This window comes from Oryx dammah, unplaced genomic scaffold (genome assembly GCF_014754425.2).
Source record: "Oryx dammah isolate SB20612 unplaced genomic scaffold, SCBI_Odam_1.1 HiC_scaffold_28, whole genome shotgun sequence".
Classification (NCBI taxonomy): domain Eukaryota; kingdom Metazoa; phylum Chordata; class Mammalia; order Artiodactyla; family Bovidae; genus Oryx; species Oryx dammah.
The window spans coordinates 102762474-102780733 of NW_024070212.1; the positions used below are offsets into that span (position 1 = coordinate 102762474).

General features: G+C 41.1%; 1 protein-coding gene and 1 non-coding gene across 6 annotated transcripts in view; both read left to right on the top strand.

Moving 5' to 3' along the window:
* The first annotated feature begins 7 nt into the window (after window positions 1-7).
* Window positions 8-18260, top strand: part of SCMH1 (Scm polycomb group protein homolog 1) — a 222032-nt gene continuing 203779 nt past the window's right edge. For 3 of the 5 annotated variants that reach the window (XM_040231521.1, XM_040231527.1, XM_040231529.1), the window contains exon 1: window positions 8-148. The gene's annotated coding sequence lies outside the window, so the exon portion shown is untranslated. The remainder of the gene's footprint in view (window positions 149-18260) is intronic. The other 2 variants (XM_040231522.1, XM_040231525.1) reach the window with 2 other exon arrangements.
* On the top strand, window positions 11372-11478 carry LOC120857178. The gene has a single exon (XR_005719635.1). It is a non-coding gene; the product is annotated as a U6 spliceosomal RNA (small nuclear RNA).

Genomic DNA, 18260 nt, shown 5'->3' on the forward strand with positions numbered 1-18260 from the left:
CCCGCCAGCCCGCCGGCCGACCGGCCGCCGCCGCTCTCCGGAGCCGCCCCCGCCCGCCCCCTCCGCGCGTCCTCTCTCGCTCGCTGCGCAGCGGAAACATGGCGGCGGGCAGGGAGTGAGCCGCCCCGCGCCGTCGCTGCGCCCGCAGGTAAGCGCCTCGGTGGCCGCCTCCGCTCGCCAGGAAAGCCCGCGCCCTGAGGGGCCTGGGCCGCCAGGGGCCGCCCCGGGCGAGAAGGAGGCGCCGGGACCGGCCGGGCCGCTGCCCCCGCCCCTCGGGCCCTGCTGTCCGTCTGTGTGTCCTGGCCGGTCAGCCTGTCAGGGGTCCGAGCGCTGCTGTCGCCCGCCTGCTCAGCGGTCCTGGAACCCCCGCGGCGTTCTGCATCCGCGGCCGGTCCGGCGGGGCCCAGTATCCGGCCCGCGGCCCTCTCTCAGTAGGGGCACCCCGGGGCTCCGCGAGGGAAAAACTCAAGGACACGGGGACTCTGGAGGGTCAGCATCGCGTGCGGTCCGAGCGGGGGTCGTTCTGTCCAAGCTAGCGGGGCTGGGTCGGCCGGAGAGTGTTGGCTTTGGGCCGAGGGCCAGGAGTCGGAGGAGCTGTCAGTCTGCTCCGACAGGAGAGCTGAGAGATGCCTGTGGATCCTCGCCGGCCGGATCCGGTTCGGGGCGGGCGAGGACCGACGTCGGCGGGCTTCCTGGCCCGGCTGAGGGTCGGAGGTGCGAAGGGCGGGGAGCTGTCAGCCGCGTCCTCCGGGCTGGCTCCGGCTGCGGGAGCTGCGCCGGGACAACTCACGTGTGCCGCCGGAAACGGGCGGGGAGAGCCTGTTTCCAACTCCGACGGGGGCGGGGGACTGTGGGCACTGAGGTGAGCCAGGGGCCAGGAGGGCTTGGACACGTGGGCGCGGCTGTGGGCCAGCCCCAGAGGAATGAAAAGGGGTTTCCAGGAGATAGGTGAACCCCAGAACGTCTCCAGATTGGAAAGGAATTTAAAAGTCATCTAGGATCCGTTTCTCTCGCCCCGTACCAACGTAGCTTCGAAAATCCCAAATTCAACCCTCATAATTTGACCAGTCTATTTGAAGATCTTCTCCAGAGACGGGAAACTAATCTCTTCCCTAGGAAACCTATTCGTTCCTGGAAAGCTTTGGTGTTTCGAAATTTTTGTTTGTTTGTTTTGGTTGAAAGAAACAGATGCCTCCAATTCTTCCTACTTCTGTTCCCTTATGGACACCCATTAAGATAGCTGAAAATCATGTCCCTGGAGCCTTGTCTTCACTAACTGATTCCACTTCCCTTCAGTTTGTCATAGGCTGGGGTTCTCTCATTCCTTCTCTGAATGAACTCTAGTTTGCCTTTTAAAGGAGAGCTTCTTAGTGTAAGCCAGGAGACAAAACCTATTAAATTTCTGCAAGAAACTCTTTTTGGCTCCAAGGAGTGTCCTGCTTAAATATAAGGTACTCTATTCCTTTACTCATTTCTGTACTGCGTTTTGAACTTAAAAAAAAAAAAAAAAGATATCTAGTACTGTTTGTTTAAACCAACTAAAAGTTCTTATTTTGTGGAAAATTTTGGCTTTTACCTCATTTTTTAAAATGTCTATAAACACTTTATCAAATGAGCCTGTGTATATTGAAGTGTTGCAGTGCACCATGCAAATAGAAGAGCTTATTATTTTTTATACTGGAAAAGCATTGAGATCTCATTTGATGCCAGACTGCAATTTAATATTTAGTTGGAGAGGGAAATGCTTTATTATATTGAACTCTTTGCTCTCTTTATAACTACCAACACGAGGCCCAAAATTACTATGAAAAAGGACATTTTTTTGTTGTTGTTGCTCACATACCAACCAGCATTTTTTTTTCCCCACTTTTTCATCACTTAGCCTTGGTTTTGGGGATTATGTTTTTAATAGGGTCTTTACCAACATCCTGAACCCCTGCCTAAGAAACCCTGCAGGTTAGTAATTTTTTAAACTTAGGAGAGATGTGATGGCCTTATAGATAAAATGTCAAGCTCTTGTATCTGGGGCCCTGTTTATATTTTAAACAAAATAACATAAACAAGCACATACCAGCAGTCAGAATTGGTTCTTTATCTTTCTTCTCATGTCTTCATTTTTTCAGTTGGTCAATGGTTTTGAAGTTTGCAGCACAGGTCAAGTTTTGATTTCTGGTATGTTTGTGCAAATACTGTTTCCCTTTTATGTAAGTTGGATAAGACTTTGTATAGCACCGTTCTGTACAGAACTGTACAGACTCAGGAAAAGCTCTGATTCCTTCCCTTCAAAGGACTTGGAGTTAATAGTGGGAAATGCTAAAGAACTATGAGAAAGAACTGGTGTGACTCTCCTACTAAAAATGTAAAGGCAACATCTTCTAAACTTTATACTTAAATGTATCTACTGTATGTCAGGCACTATGCTATGTACTATGTTAACTGGGTAGACAGAGATAAGTAAGATACATTTCCAATCCTTGTGGAAATGGTAAATTAGATGCTAAAATAGGTCATCTCAGAATAAAAAGTGAGAGCTTTGCCGCTTGATACTTGCACCAAGGGGAGGGCACTCAGACTAGCTCAGGACCTGAGGGGAGGCTTGAGGAAGAGATGACACCTGGCCCAAGTCCTAAATGGTAAGTAGAAGTAAGTCAAACAAAGATGAGTAAAAAAAAAAAATGTGCTTCAAATTGAAAGAATAGTTTGAGGAAAGACATCAATGTGAGGAAAGACATCAGCGTGAGAAAAGGAATAGCTTGCCTGCTGCTGCTGCTGCCAAGTCGCTTCAGTCGTGTCTGACTCTGTGCGACCCCATAGACGGCAGCCCACCAGGCTCTGCCGTCCCTGGGATTCTCCAGGCAAGAACACTGGAGTGGGATGCCATTGCCTTCTCCGATAGCTTGCCTAGGGAACCACAAGCAGTTTGGTACTGCTAAGAAATAACAATGGCGATATAAGTGGTAAGTTGTGAGACTGGAAATACAATCAGAGTCCGTGTCATGGTGAACCTTGTATGCATAAGTATCTTGAAATGAATTCAGTGGGTGATTTTTTTTAATCACTGGAAGGTTTTTATAGATATGCTTGAATAATTTAAAAATGTGATTATAGGGATGAAGAGAGGGATGAAGTTGAGAGAATCTGTGAGGCTTTATGATTGATTGGGTATGTAGATCAGAGGGTGAGTAGTCCAGTGTGATGTTCAGGTTTTTGACTTGGGTGACTGGGGAGATGATGGTGACATTAACTGAGACAGGAAATATTGGATAATGATTTCAGTTTGGGACTCAAAGGTTTTGTGATTTTTTAAGTGAGATCAGTGAGCAAATGTGGTAGAAGTAAAATAGGAAAAAAAAAAGAGGTTGTGGTCAGAAAGTGGAATATTAGAGTTAAATTGTCTAATGTGAAGCTCTTCTCACTGACAGCTAGGTCTGTGTGTGGATTGCTGAAGTACAGCAAAGGTGAAGCTGGTGAAGCTAAGTGTGACAGGGAACTGGGAGGCTGTTGTATGGAACGAGTCTTCTGCATCAGTAAAGTGATTTAGGATGCAGCGAAGAGAGATTGTGACCCAGGTGCAGTGAATATAAGGGATTAATCGGGAGGGTGGTAGAAGACAGATGAGGAGGAGGGATAAGGATTGGTATAACCAGATGGTGGAAACCTCAGAGGAGAAGGAATTTATAAATGTAGGAATGGGAAAGTAATGGTTTTTTACTTTTCCTTCCTGGAAGCAGGATTCTAATCCGTTCATCTTTATTCTGATCTCATATTAGTCGTGTTGGGTCTGAAAAGTCTGTTCTTAGTCTTGAAACACAGGAGAACGGATAACCTATATCAAATCCTTTCTGCTAATACTTAATGACAAAAAGTCCATAGATATTTTTCTGTGGATAGATAGGAAGCCATCAGTAGTGAGGATATACCCATGGTTTCTGGAAAGAGTATAGTTAAGAACCTAGGCTTTGGTTTAGAAAGACGAAGATTCATATCTGAGCTGTGTCGCTTACTGGCCATAAGACTGTAAGCAAATTGTTTAACCTCTGTGACTTTCAGTATCGTTATGTGTAAAAAATAGATTTCTGCTTTGTGGGGTGTCACAAAGATTACCTGAAATAATGTGTGTGTGTATATATACTGTAATGTGTATACACACACAGTAGAAAAGCAATTGGCACTTCAGAGATGCAAAGTAAATGGTAGTTCTCTTCCAACTACCTTTAAGGGACTTAAGCTCCGCTGGCAGAAATGAAATTTTTTCATGCTTGACTAAATTAAAAGGCAGTAAATACTTTGAGGGAGGTAAAGCAAAGCGATACAGAAGTTCAAAAGGTAGAGCCATCATTTCTTAACAGTTGGGACAAGGTTAGGCTTTACACTCAAGGTGAATTTTATTTAGGCCTTGGAGAACACATTGAAATAGATTAAATAATTTAGGTGGGGAAAATGGGGAAATTATATCATATGTTTTTAAAACTTAATAGTTGCCAGAGGTTAAGTATTATATTTGTGTAAGTCAGTAGTGAGAGATGTGGCTAGAGAGGTGGGCTGGGGCCACCTGAAGCTTGGGCTTGACCCTAAATATACTAGGGAGCCACAGATTGTAGATCCTTCCTCTCTACCTCAGTCTCCTAACTGTAAAATCTGTAGGCATTAATTTAGAAACTTTGAATTTGCGTTTAAAATAAACCAAGTAAAAAATTCACATTTGAAAATAAGTTAAAAAAGATAGCTACTAGGATTTATTTTGTAGTTGTTGCTTAATCTTTGCAATAACCTTGTTTGGTAGATAGGCTTAGTGGAGTTAAAAACATACAAGATCTCACTGGTAGAAAGTAACTAAAAAAAAGAAGAAAGTGACTAAAGATGTTCTAATTTCAAATTCTTTTTTATATTTCCATACTTATTTAGATTTGAAAAAGAATCCTGGGTCCTCAGTGTCACTAAATAATACAGCCCAGGGCTGGTCACTTTGCTTCTGTGATCCTCAGTTCCCTCATTTATAAAATGAGGGAAAGTGTAGGGGTAAGGCTTAACTAAAGTAGTGTGTGTATTGCACTTTACATAATGTGAAAAATATATAATAGATACTCAAATGTTACCCACATCTGTAAATGAGGGATTTTAACCAAACCATTGCCAAGGGCTTAGTGCTAACTCCCTAGCCATCAGAGAACTGCTGGAACTAATTATTTTGATAACCTTTGGCCATATAAACCCAGCAAGTCTTATTCTCTGTTATCTTTGTCCTAGTTCCTCCAATCATCTGTTTTTCTTCTGTACTGTTATTCTGGTGCTGACTTGGCTTCCTTTTACTCTCTCCCAATCCTGCTTGTTGCTCCCTTTCAAACCTTTCCACTTGTTCTCTGAAACTCCTATTTCCTAAACTGTCAGCCATTTTATGGGATGTTTTGTGTGTGTTCTGGCCTTAAATGGGAGCCAGTAGAGTAAGAGTACTTGCTCATTCTCCTAGACCACTCTTGGCAAAAGGAAAGAGATAAGGCTGACTGTAATCTTTTGTGCACCACTGTTCCACACATTCCGTGAATCAAGGTAAATTGGAAGTGGTGAAACAGGAGATGGCAAGAGTAAACATCAAATCATTTTAGGAATCAGTGAACTAAAATGAACTGGAATAGGCGAATTCAATTCAGATGACCATTATATCTATTACTGTGCGCAAGAATACCTTAGAAGAAATAGAGTAACCCTCATAGTCAACAAGAGTCCAAAATGCAGTATTTGTTTGCAGTCTCAAAAATGACAGAATGATCTCTGTTCATTTCCAAGGCAAACCATTCATTATCACAGTAACCCAAGACTATGCCCCAACCACTAATGCCAAAGAAGCTTAAGTTGAATGGTTCTATGATGACCTACAAGATTTTCTAGAACTAACATCAAAAAAAGATGTCCTTTTCATCATAGGGGACTAGAATGCAAAGTAGGAAGTCATGAGATACCTGCAGTAATAAGAAAGTTTGGCTTTGGAGTGCAAAATAAAGCAGGGCAAAGGCTAACAGAGTTTTGCCAAGAGAATGCACTGGTCATAGCAGACACCCTCTTCCAACAACACAAGAGAAGACTCTACACATGGACGTGACCAGATAGTCAACACCGAAATTAGATTGATTGTATTCTTTGCAGCCAAAGATGGAGAAGCTCTATACAGTCAGCAAACACAAGACCGGGAGCTGACTGTGGCTCAGATCATGAACTCCTTATTGCCAAATTCAGACTAAAATTGAAGAAAGTAGAGAAAACCCCTAGACTGCTTAGGTATGACCTAAATCAAATCCCTTATGACTATACAGTGGAAGTGACAAATAGATTGAAGGGATTAGATCTGATAGACAGAGTGCCTGAAGAACTACAGACAGAGGTTAGTGACATTGTACAGGAGGCAGTGATCAACACTGTCCCTAAGAAAAAGAAATGCAAAAAGACAAAATGGTTGTCTGAGGAGGCCTTACAAATAGCTGAGAAAAGAGAAGTGAAAAGCAAAGGAGAAAAGGAAAGGTATACCCATTTAAATGTAGAGTTCCAAAGAATAACAAAGAGAGATAAGACAGCCTTCCTCAGAGATCGATGCAAAGAAATAGAAGAAAACAATAGAATGGGAAAGACTAGAGAGCTCTTCAAGAAAATGAGAGATACCAAGGGAACATTTCATGCAAAAATGGGCACAATGAAGGACAGAAATGGTATGGACCTAGCAGAAGCAGAAGATATTAAGAAAAGGTGGCAAGAATACACAGAGGAACCATACAAAAAATATCTTCATGACCCAGATAATCATGATGGTGTGATCACTCACCTAGAGCCAGACATCCTGGAATGTGAAGTCAAGTGGGCCTTAGAAAGCATCACTACGAACAAAGCTAGTGGAGGTGATGGAATTCCACCTGAACTATTTCAAATCCTGAAAGATGATGCTGTGAAAATGCTGCACTCAATATGCCAGCAAATTTGGAAAACTCAACAGTGGCCACAGGACTGGAAGAGGCCATTTTTCATTCCATTCCCAAAGAAAGGCAATGCCAAAGAATGCTCAAACTACCGCACAATTGCACTCATCTCACATGCTAGTAAAGTAATGCTCAAAATTCTCTAAGTGAGGCTTCAACAGTACATGAACCGTGAACTTCCAGATATTCAAGCTGGTTTTAGAAAAGGCAGAGGAATCAGAGATCAAATTGCCAGCATCTGCTGGATCATGGAATAAGCAAGAGAGTTCCAGAAAAACATCTATTTCTGCTTTATTGACTATGCCAAAGCCTTTGACTGTGTGGATCACAATAAACTGTGGAAAATTCTGAAGGACATTGGAATACCAGACCACCTGACCTGCCTCTTGAGAAATCTGTATGCAGGTCAGGAAGCAACAGTTAGAACTGGACATGGAATAACATACTGGTTCCAAACAGGAAAAGGAGTACGTCAAGGCTGTATATTGTCACCCTGCTTATTTAACTTCTATACAGCGTACATCATGAGAAACAGTGGGCTGGATGAAGCACAAGCTGGAATCAAGATTGCTGGGAGAAATATTAATAACCTCAGATATGCAGATGACATGACCCTTTTGTCAGGAAGCGAAGAACTAAAGAGCCTCTTGGTGAAGATGAAAGAGGAGAGTGAAAAAGTTGGCTTAAAGCTCAACATTCAGAAAACAAAGATCATGGCATCTGGTCCCATCATTTCATGGCAAATAGATGGGGAAACAGTGGCAGACTTTAGTTTTTTGGGCTCCAATTACTGTAGATGGTGACTGCAGCCATGAAATTAAAAGAAACTTACTCCTTGGAAGGAAAGTTATGACCAACCTAGACAGCATATGAAAGCAGAGACATTACTTTGCCAACAAAGGTCTGTCTAGTCAAGGCTATAGTGTTCCCATAATCATGTATGAATGTGAGAGTTGGACTGTAAAGAAAGCTGAGCACCGAAGAGTTGATGCTTTTGAACTGTGGTGTTGACTCTTGAGAGTCCCTTGGACTGCAAGGAGATCCAACCAGTCCATCCTAAAGGAAATCAGTCCTGAGTGTTCATTGGAAGGAATGATACTGAAGCTGAAACTCCCAATACTTTGGCGACCTGATACGAAGAGCTGACTTATTTGAAAAGACCCTGATGCTGGGAAAGATAGAAGGCAGGAGGAGAAGGGGACAACAGAGGATGAGATGGTTGAATGGCATCACCGACTCAATGGATGTGAATTTGAGTAAACTCCAGGAGTTGGTGATGGACAGGGAGGCCTCGTGTGCTGTGGTTCACGGGGTCACAAAGAGTCGTAAACAACTGAGCGACTGAACTGAACTTGTTAAAATCTTGTTCTCTCTGGCACAATGGCTATACCACTCTCATTGTCTTATACGTACATCTTCTCTGTTGTTAAAGACCTCACACACACACACACAGTCTTCCTTTCTACCTCAATTTTTGGCCTTATCCTGAGTGACTTTAGTATTCATATGGATGGCTATTTCTTCAACACATTGGCCTCTTCAACTGAGGTGAGCATCTTTTTAAGTAATCAGCTCCTGTAGTCACACCATGGGCTTTGTTCTCACCTGAAGATGGCCCACCTCTTAAATTATAAATGAAGACATACATATTTGTTCAAAATTTCGCCAACTACCTGACCTTTGACTGTCCCTACTCTATCTTTCCTTTGACCTCAGCATGACCTGTTTTTACTTCCTTCCCTATCCAGCTTTCTTAGCCTCTAGCTTATTTCATTCACTCTTTTATCATTATCTTTTATTCCCTTGCTCTGTTGTCCTTCTGTCCCTGTCTGGGCAAAATCCCAAACTAATCTCTCTCTTTTTGCCTATACTAGCTCTACTGAGCCCTGCTTGGAAAAAAAATACACACTTTTACAGATCGTCACTGTCATGGAGATGGGAAGATGAAGAAGGATAGATAATTACAATTGCATATTATTGAAGGATGTCACACATTTTTTCTGCTTAATTTGAAGCATATGAAACCCTGTTAGATAGGATGACAGGTCATTATAAACTCTATTTACTGATAAGAAACTGAGGTGTAGGTGAATTAAATGCTGTGCCCAGTGTCAAATAGCTGGTAAATGTCAGAATAGTAACTCAAAACCAGGCCTTCTTACTACAGATTCTGTATTTTGTCCAGAATGGTTCAGTCTCCTATGACTTACTTTGGAAGACTCTATGCTTTCTGAACCTCCTGGTGGTTCTGCTACAAATCATCATATATTAATTTCCTTAAATTTTAAAGCATTTAAGGCTGATGCATTATTTTCCCCCTCTGTATTTACTATGGTTGTTGCCATTGTTAGCTTTTAAAATTAAAGCATGTACATAATTGTATATTCATTTTAATCAGTATATCTGTTGCTCATTGATGTATTATAGGCACATTTCTAAGTGCTTTTTATTTATTATAATTGCTTTACATTTGCTTTTGTAGACTTTCCTCTGGGGTGTTCAAACATGATGAAAATAAAGGCTGTTTTAGTCATTATATTCTGTGAAGTATAATAGAAAACATGAAAGCCAGCATACTTGTTCTTAGAGATATTTAAGAAAAGAGCAGACAACTGTTTGTGTTAGATGATTTAAAGTTTTGGACTTCCAATCCCAATTTTTTAGTCCTCTGTCTTATCTCTGGTTATCTCAAAGGACTGCTGGAAAGTCTCCAAGCTAAATTAAATTTATTTCTTTAAGTATAAAAGTTTACAAAGGCTAATAGGCACAGTTCCAAATTAAGAGCTTAAAAACATTGTCTAATCTCTTTATGTGTGTTTTTTTTCAAGTTTTTATTCATTCATTCAACAAATATTTATTAATGTCTTTTAACGAACAGACTCTGTGCTATGTACACTGACAAAAGATGGAATTTGCCTAGACTTTTGTTTATTGGGAGTTTTTAAATCACAGATTCAATTTCAGTGCTTGTAATTGGTCTGTTTGTGTTTGATATTTCTTCCTGGTTTGATCTTGGGAGACTGTATCTTTCCAGGAATTTGTCCATTTCTTCTAGGCTGTCCATTTGATTGACACAGAGTTGCCTCTAGTAAGTAGTCTCTTAGGTCCTTTATATTTCTGTGGTGTCAGTTGTAACTTCTCCTTTTTCATTTCTAATTTTATTGATTTAGGCTCTCCCCCTTTTTTTCGTCATGAATCTGGCTAAAGGTTTATCAATTTTGCTTATCATTTCAAGCAATAATAATCTACATTCCAACAATTTTTGTCTCAATCCACCAATTCCACTCCTAGGTAAATACCCTTTAGAAACACTCCTGTGCATATGTAAAGAGACTTCCAAAAATATTTATGCAACATTTTTATAGCAGAAAATTCAAACTAATCCAAATGTATAATTAATAAAAGAAAGAAAATATTATAGTATATTTATCTAATGGAATTCTATACAATAATGGAAATGAATATCTGTACAGTAACTTGGGTGAATCTCACAAATAAAAAAGTTGAGTAAATAAAGCAAATGGCAGAACACATTTATATAAAGCCCAACATTGATGTATTATTTATGGAAGCATACTTACATAATAAATGCTAAAGAAATGCATGGTAATGAAAAAATACAGTATCAAAGTAAGGATAGTGGGTATCTCTGAAGTGCAGGGTTGCAAGAAAGGCTAGTAATACTGCTGGGAAGAGCAACAGGGGACTTAAATTGTATTGGTAAATATTTTTTCAGCCTAAGTGTGGATATATGGTTGTCCATTCATTATTATTTATTGCTTTTTATATATCTGAAATATTGTGTTAGGTATGTATTTTTAAGAAATAATATGTAGTTCTTGTCATGAGCTTAATGCAGGAAGGGAAGGATCAACAGAAATATAGAATATTTATGAGTAGGATAAATATTCTATTTATAGAATGAATCATGTAACTGTTTTTACAGGTCTGAAATGATCTAATACAGGGGACTTCAAGTTACTCAGCATCTTTCAATCTAGTGTAACAAGGACTCTCATTGAAATATATTCAAAGTAATATGGGCCACAAGGGCAGGCACAGTTGACTACCAAGACAGAAGGAGGGAGATGGTTTTTGGAAAGGCTTCAGAGAGAAAGAGAATGACATTTAACCTGGATCTTAAAGTTTGAGAAGGAATTCACTAAGTAGGCTGAAGAGAAGAATGCCTTCCAGATAGACAGAAGTTAAGACACTTTTGCATGGATCGAATCCTCCAGGTGGAGTATGTGGAGGTTAAAGAAGTGTAGCAGAGGAAGAGACTAAGGAGGGGGACACAAGCGACAGCAAGTTATCTGTATCGTATTTACTGTGCATGTTATACACCTGTAAACTCATTTTGTATACCTGTAGACCCAGATGGGAAACGGGCACCTAAGAGTTAAGTAACCATGCTCTCTTTGGCAGCACACATACTAAAATTGGAACAATACAGAGAAGATTAGCACAGCCCCTGCGCAAAGATGACACACAAATTCGTGAAGTGTTCCTTATTTGTAGAGGGAGGGACCATATGTATACCTATGGCTGATTCATGTTGAGGTTTGACAGAAAACAACAAAATTCTGTAAAGCAGTTATCCTTCAATTAAAAATAAATAAATTAGAAAAAAAAAAGAAAAGAGTTAAGTAACCTGCCCAAGGCCATAGGACTAGCAGGAGGTGGAACCAGGATTCGAACTCTTGGCAGTTCAAATCCTGTCTGGTCCAGAGTCTGTGCCCTTGGCCAGTAAGCTGTACTCTGAATCACTGCATGATAAGCAAAGTCAGAAGAAAGGGGTGTTTATAATGCCAGAGGAACAAGAGTAAATTTCAAAAAAAAAAGGAATAGTTAGCAGTGTGAAAGACCTTAGGGAGATAAAGTAGAAATACCACAGAGACCATTGGATTTAAAAAAAAGAAAAAATCACTGTGCTCTAGGATGTAGTAAGGGATACCAAGATAATAGAGATGTGGGTATCTCAGTAGTAATTCAGTCCACCAGTTCTGTGGGGCAGTGATTATAATTCCCACTGTCATGTAAATATTATTAGCTCCATTTTATATGTAAAGTAACTGAGACTCAAAGATATCTGGCCTAAATTATATAATTTATTAGCGATAGAACTCAGTCTCAAATCCAGACATCCTGTCTTAAGCCATAATGCATCTTTCCATTTTACCATGCATACTTTCCACAAGCAGTGTTATACAGTTCTAAGGTCATCAGTCAGTACAGGAGGTGAGGTTTACTTGTAAGAATTAACTTGCTTTTTAGCTCAATATATCCTGTCTCAGGGTTTCCCCAGTGGCTCAGTGGTGAAGAATCTGCCTGCCAATGCAAGAAATGTGGGTTCGATTCCTGGGTCAGTAAGATATGCTGGAGAAGGAAATGGCAACCCACTAAAGTTTTCTTGCCTACGAAATCCCCTGGACAAAGGACCCCAGTAGGCCATAGTCCATGGGGGTTGCAAAGAGTCAGACATGACTCAGTGACTAAACAACAAACAACAAATCCTGTCTCAACATTATAGGTAAACTAGAAGGATCCTTGAATAGAATAATGAAATACTTTAGTGAATCAGTCATGCTTTTTTTTTTTTTTTAATTTGAGTAAACAGATGAACTATTTCCTTGTTAGGGTAAGTGCCCCTATTTTAATAAGTTGCAAAGTTTCTGTAGCACCTCAATCCTTTATGTAATCCACTTCCTCCTTCTTAACCAACACATATTTATCAGCTGTGTACTAAGGATACAAAAATGTGAATAAGATTCTTTCCCTCAGTGAGCTTACTATCCAGCTGATAGTTGGGATTAAAAGTTATTATAATTTTATCTCAGTGGACTTCCTTCTCCAAACCTACAACTCCAGTATAATCATGAGGAAAACTAGACAAATTCCAATTGAGAGATATTCTGTGAAATACTTGACCACTATTCCTCAAAGCTATCAAGGTCCTCAGGCAAGAAAAGTCAGCCAAAATGAGTCTAAGATGACATGATGACAAAAATATGTTATCCTGGGAAGGATAATAGGATCCTGAAACAGAAAAAGGATATTAAGTGAAAACCAAGGAAGCCTCAATGAAATGTGGACTTCAGTTGATGGTTTATCCATATTGGTTCATTAATTATAACAAATGTACCATACTAATGTAAGATGCTAGTAATAGGGGAAACTGTGCAGAATATATGGGAACCCTGAACTATCTTTGTAGACGTCTGTAAATCTAAAATTGTTCTTAAATAAAAGTTTATTTGTAAAAAGTAATAATAAAGTCAAAATAATTGTACATGCTATTTCTTTGGAATTTAATTAAAACACGTTTCTTCATAAAATGTTCCCAATTTGGTTGACATGTATGATGGGACTGACACCTGCGGTCTGCTGATAGCTGCATGTGCTACATGTGTATGCTAGGTACCTGCCGTATAAACTTTTTCTATTTCAGTGTCTTATGCATGTAGATGGGCTTCCCTGGTGGCTCAGATGGTAAAGCATCTGCTCCAATGCAGGAGACCCAGGTTCAGTCCCTGGGTTGGGAAAATCCTCTGGAGAAGGGAATGGCAACCCACTCCAGTATTCTTACCTGGAGAATTCCATGGACAGAGGAGCCTGGCAGGCTATGGTCCATGGGGTTGCAAAGAATGCAAAGTCAAGTGGGCCTTAGGAAGCATCACTACGAACAAAGCTAGCAGAGTTGATGGAATTCCGGTTGAGCTGTTTCAAATTCTAAAAGGATGATGCTGTGAAAGTGTCGCACTCAATATGCCAGCATATTTGGAAAACTCAGCAGTGGCCACAGGACTGGAAAAGGTCAATTTTCATTCCATTCCCAAAGAAAGGCAATGCCAAAGAATGTTCAAACTACTGCACAATTGCACTCACCTCACATGCTAGCAAAGTAATACTCAAAATTCTCCAAGTGAGGCTTCAATAGCACATGAACGTTGCTATTCCAGATGTTCAAGCTAGATTTAGAAAAAGCAGGGGAACCAGAGATCAAATTGTCATCATCTGTTGGATCATTGAAAAAGCGATAACGTTCCAGAAAAACATCTACTTTTGCTTTATGGACCATGCGAAAGCCTTTGACTCTGTGGATCACAAAAAAACTGTGGAAAATTCTTAAAGAGATGGGAACACCAGACCACCTGACCTGCCTCCTGAGAAATCTGTATGCAGGTCAAGAAGCAACAGTTAGAACTGAATGTGGGACAACAGACTGGTTCCAAATCGGGAAAGGAGTACATCTAGGCTGCATATTGTCACCCTGCTTATTTAACTTACACGCGGAGTACATCATGAGAAATGCCGGGCTGGATGAAGCACAAGCTGAAATCAGGATTGCAGGGAGAAATATCAGTAACCTCAGGTATGCAGATGACACCACCTTTATGGCAGAAAGTGAAGAGGAACTAAAAAGCCTCTTGATGAAAGTGAAAGAGGAGAGTGAAAAAGTTGGCTTAAAGCTCAACATTCAGAAAAAGAATATCATGGCATCTGGTCCCATCACTTCATGGGAAATAGATGTGGAAACAGTGTCAGACTTCATTTTGGGGGGCTCCAAAATCACTGCAGATGGTGATTGCAGCCATGAAATTAAAAGATGCTTGCTCCTTGGAAGAAAAGCTGTGACCAACCTAGACAGCATATTAAAAAGCAGAGACATTACTTTGCCCACAAAGGTCCGTCTAGTCAAGGCTATGGTTTTCCCTGTGGTCATGTATGGATGTGAGAGTTGGACTATAAAGAAAGCTGAGTGCCAAAGAATTGATACTTTTGAACTGTGGTATTGGAGAAGACTCTTGAGAGTCCTGTGGACTGCAAGGAGATCCAACCAGTCCATCCTAAAGGATATCAATCCTGGGTGTTCATTGGAAGGACTGATGTTGAAGCTGAAACTCCAATACTTTGGCCACCTCATGTGAAGAGTTAACTCATTGGAAAAGACCCTGATGCTAGGAAAGATTGAAGGCAGGAGGAGAAGGGGACGACAGAGGATGAGATGGTTGGATGGCATCACTGACTCAATGGACATGAGTTTGAGTAAACTCCAGAAGTTGGTGATGGACAGGGAGGCCTGGCATGCTGCGATTCATGGGGTTGCAAAGAGTCAAACATGACTGAGCAACTGAACTGAACCGAACTGAATGCTGACCTTGATAGTTAGGTGTCAAAGTTATCTTCTTGAAAAGAGCTAGTTGAATTTGGTAAAATGTTAAATTAATGTTTTGTTGACTTCTTTATTCTCAACACTAACAAGTTGCTTTTAATATGTTAAATCCTCTAATCATTACATTTAAATAAATCATTTTCTAAACGAGAAATGTCAATCAGTCTACTTACTAATCTGTTGGTAGTTTCTGATTACTAGTTATTAGTGAAAGCCTATATTTAGTTGCTTGATATAGTAAGTGTTCAAATAATAAGTGCTTAATGCATGTTCAGTTCAGTTGCTCAGTCGTGTCGGACCCTTAACGACCTCACGAATCGCAGCACGCCAGGCCTCCCTGTCTATCACCAACTCCCAGAGTCTACTCAAACTCACGTCCATGGAGTTGGTGATGCCATCCAGCCATCTCATCCTCTGTCGTCCCCTTCTCCTCCTGCCCCCAATTCGTCCCAGCATCAGGGTCTTTTCCAGTGAGTTAACTGTTCGCATGAGGTGGCCAAAGTACTGGAGTTTTAGCTTTAGAATCAGTCCTTCCAATGAACACCCAGGACTGATCTCCTTTAGGATGGACTGGTTGGATCTCCTTGCAGTCCAAGGGACTCTCAAGAGTCTTCTCCAAAAGCACCAATTCTTCAGCGCTCAGCTTTCTTCACAGTCCAACTCTCACATCCATACATGACCACAGGAAAAACCACAGCCTTGACTAGATGGACCTTTATGGGCAAAGTAATGCCTCTGCTTTTTAATATGCTGTCTAGGTTGGTCATAACTTTTCTTCCAAGGAGTAAGCGTCTTTAATTTCATGGCTGCAGTCACCATCTGCAGTGACTTTGGAGACTAAAAAATAAAGTCTGACACTGTTTCCACTGTTTCCCCATCTATTTCCCATGAAGTGATGGGACCAGAAGCCATGATCTTAGTTTTCTGATTTAAATCCAAATCTGAATTAATGGACTATATTCATGATTTTTTCTCTGTGTGCTCCTGTACTTTTTATTGAGAAGGAATTGTATTTTACACTGAGCATAATTTGGAAATGACTTTGTTGTCTGATGGGTAAGGAGTTTACATCTCGTCTGCCATCTGTTATCTACCAAAAAGATCCCTAGATCATTCCATTGATCAGACAGGTTAAGCAGTCCCAGATGTATTTGTAGGTCTTATCTTTTCTGCAGATTTGTAGGTCTTGTCTTGTCTTTTCTTCTGAGATCCTGGAAGACAAAGTAGCCTCTTAAATATTTGGTGCCCAGAATGGTGAATTCTGGTACAGTGGTAGGCTCATACCACTAGGCTCATAGAGAAGGCAATGGCACCCCACTCCAGTACTCTTGCCTGGAAAGTCCCATGGACGGAGGAGCCTGGTAGGCTACAGTCCATGGGGTCGCTAAGAGTCGGACACGACTGAGCGACTTCACTTTCACTTTTCACTTTCATTCATTGGAGAAGGAAATGGCAACCCACTCCAGTATTCTTGCCTGGAGAATCCCAGGGACGAGGGAGCCTGGTGGGCTGCCATCTATGGGGTCGCACAGAGTCGGACACAACTGAAGCGACTTAGCAGCAGCAGCAGCAGCAGGTAGGCTCATAGTGTGTTCTAAATAAATATTGTTGTAATGTCCTTCCTCTCTGTTACTGGGAAATAACAATTATTGTTTCATATAGTATAGGATGAGATAACCAGACTTTTGTTGAATGTTAAACTTCAGCCTAAGCTAGTATTTCCCCAGTTTGCCTAATCAGCTGGAACACTTATTAAGAAATGACAAATACCCTGACCTGGAGATCATTTCTGTAGACTTGGGGTAGATCGTGGTGATCTTTTTGAAAAAGGCCGTGCATTTTTAAATATTAGTAGTGTAGTAACTAGCAATGGCACCCAACTCCAGTACTCATGCCTGGAAAATCCCATAGACGGAGGAGCCTGGTGGGCTACAGTCCATGGGGTCGCCAAGAGTCGGACACGACTGAGCAACTTCACTTTCACTTTTCACTTTCATGCATTGGAGAAGGAAATGGCAACCCACTCCAGTGTTCTTGCCTGGAGAATCCCAGGGATGGGGGAGCCTGGTGGGCTGCCATCTATGGGGTCACACAGAGTCGGACACGACTGAAGCGACTTAGCAGCAGCAGCAGTGTACTAACACTTTTTTGGTTTTAAAGGGCAGAAATCCAACAAAAATGAATTGCAGCCAAAGGAGGAGAAAAGGGAATTTATTGCTTCACTCAATATGAAATAGGGCCTGGGGAAGGGAGGTATTAATCTGCTTCTTGCTTCTGGATTGTATCCTAGCTTTATCAGGCAAAGAATGCATAACAGAGATGCTTGGGGGAACCCTGGGGTATTCAGGAGAACTCTCTTATGCTTCAGTCTTATCCATAGCTGTAGGTCCTGCCTTTCTGCCTTTGTACCATTCTTATTTTAGCCCTGGGTAGTTTCCCAGCTCAGCAAGGATCTTGTGCAGGCTCTAGGCAAAAGGAATCTTTTTTTACAAAAGTGGTATTTTCTCCCCAGCTTTCAGATTGACCAGTTCAACTCAGTACTGATAATCTCCAATGTGCACTAGTATGATCTTACAGATTGTAAGTATTTTGAATATCTCCTCTATTTCATATTAAGCAGTTTGGTTTTTTTTATAGGAACTGATTGAAGTCCATCTGTACAGCCAATGCATCCTGTTTTCTCTACCGTGTATCTTTTTGTAGTGTGCCTTAGTAGTGGTGAGTCCTGGTATAAAAGACCACGGTTCAATGAACTGTCTCCCACTATGTGAGAATGGCCAACCTCAGCATGAGAGAGAGGTCTGCATTTTGTAGGCCCCAGTCTTGATCCAGTCAGTTCTACGTTTTAAGGGCTCGTTTATACCACCCCTCTTCTGTGTACCAATTTCTGTCTCATAAGAGTCTTTGGATGGAAGTAATAGAATCAAATTCTGGTTAACAGCAAAATTTATAATTTTAACCATTTTTAAGCATACAATTTACTGATATTAAGTACATTCACTTTGTTTTGCAAGCATCACCACCATCCATCTTCATCTTTTTTCATCTTACTAAACTGAAACTCTGTACCCATTAAATAATCGCTCTCTGTTCCTCCCTCCCTCCAGCCCCTGCCCCACCATTCT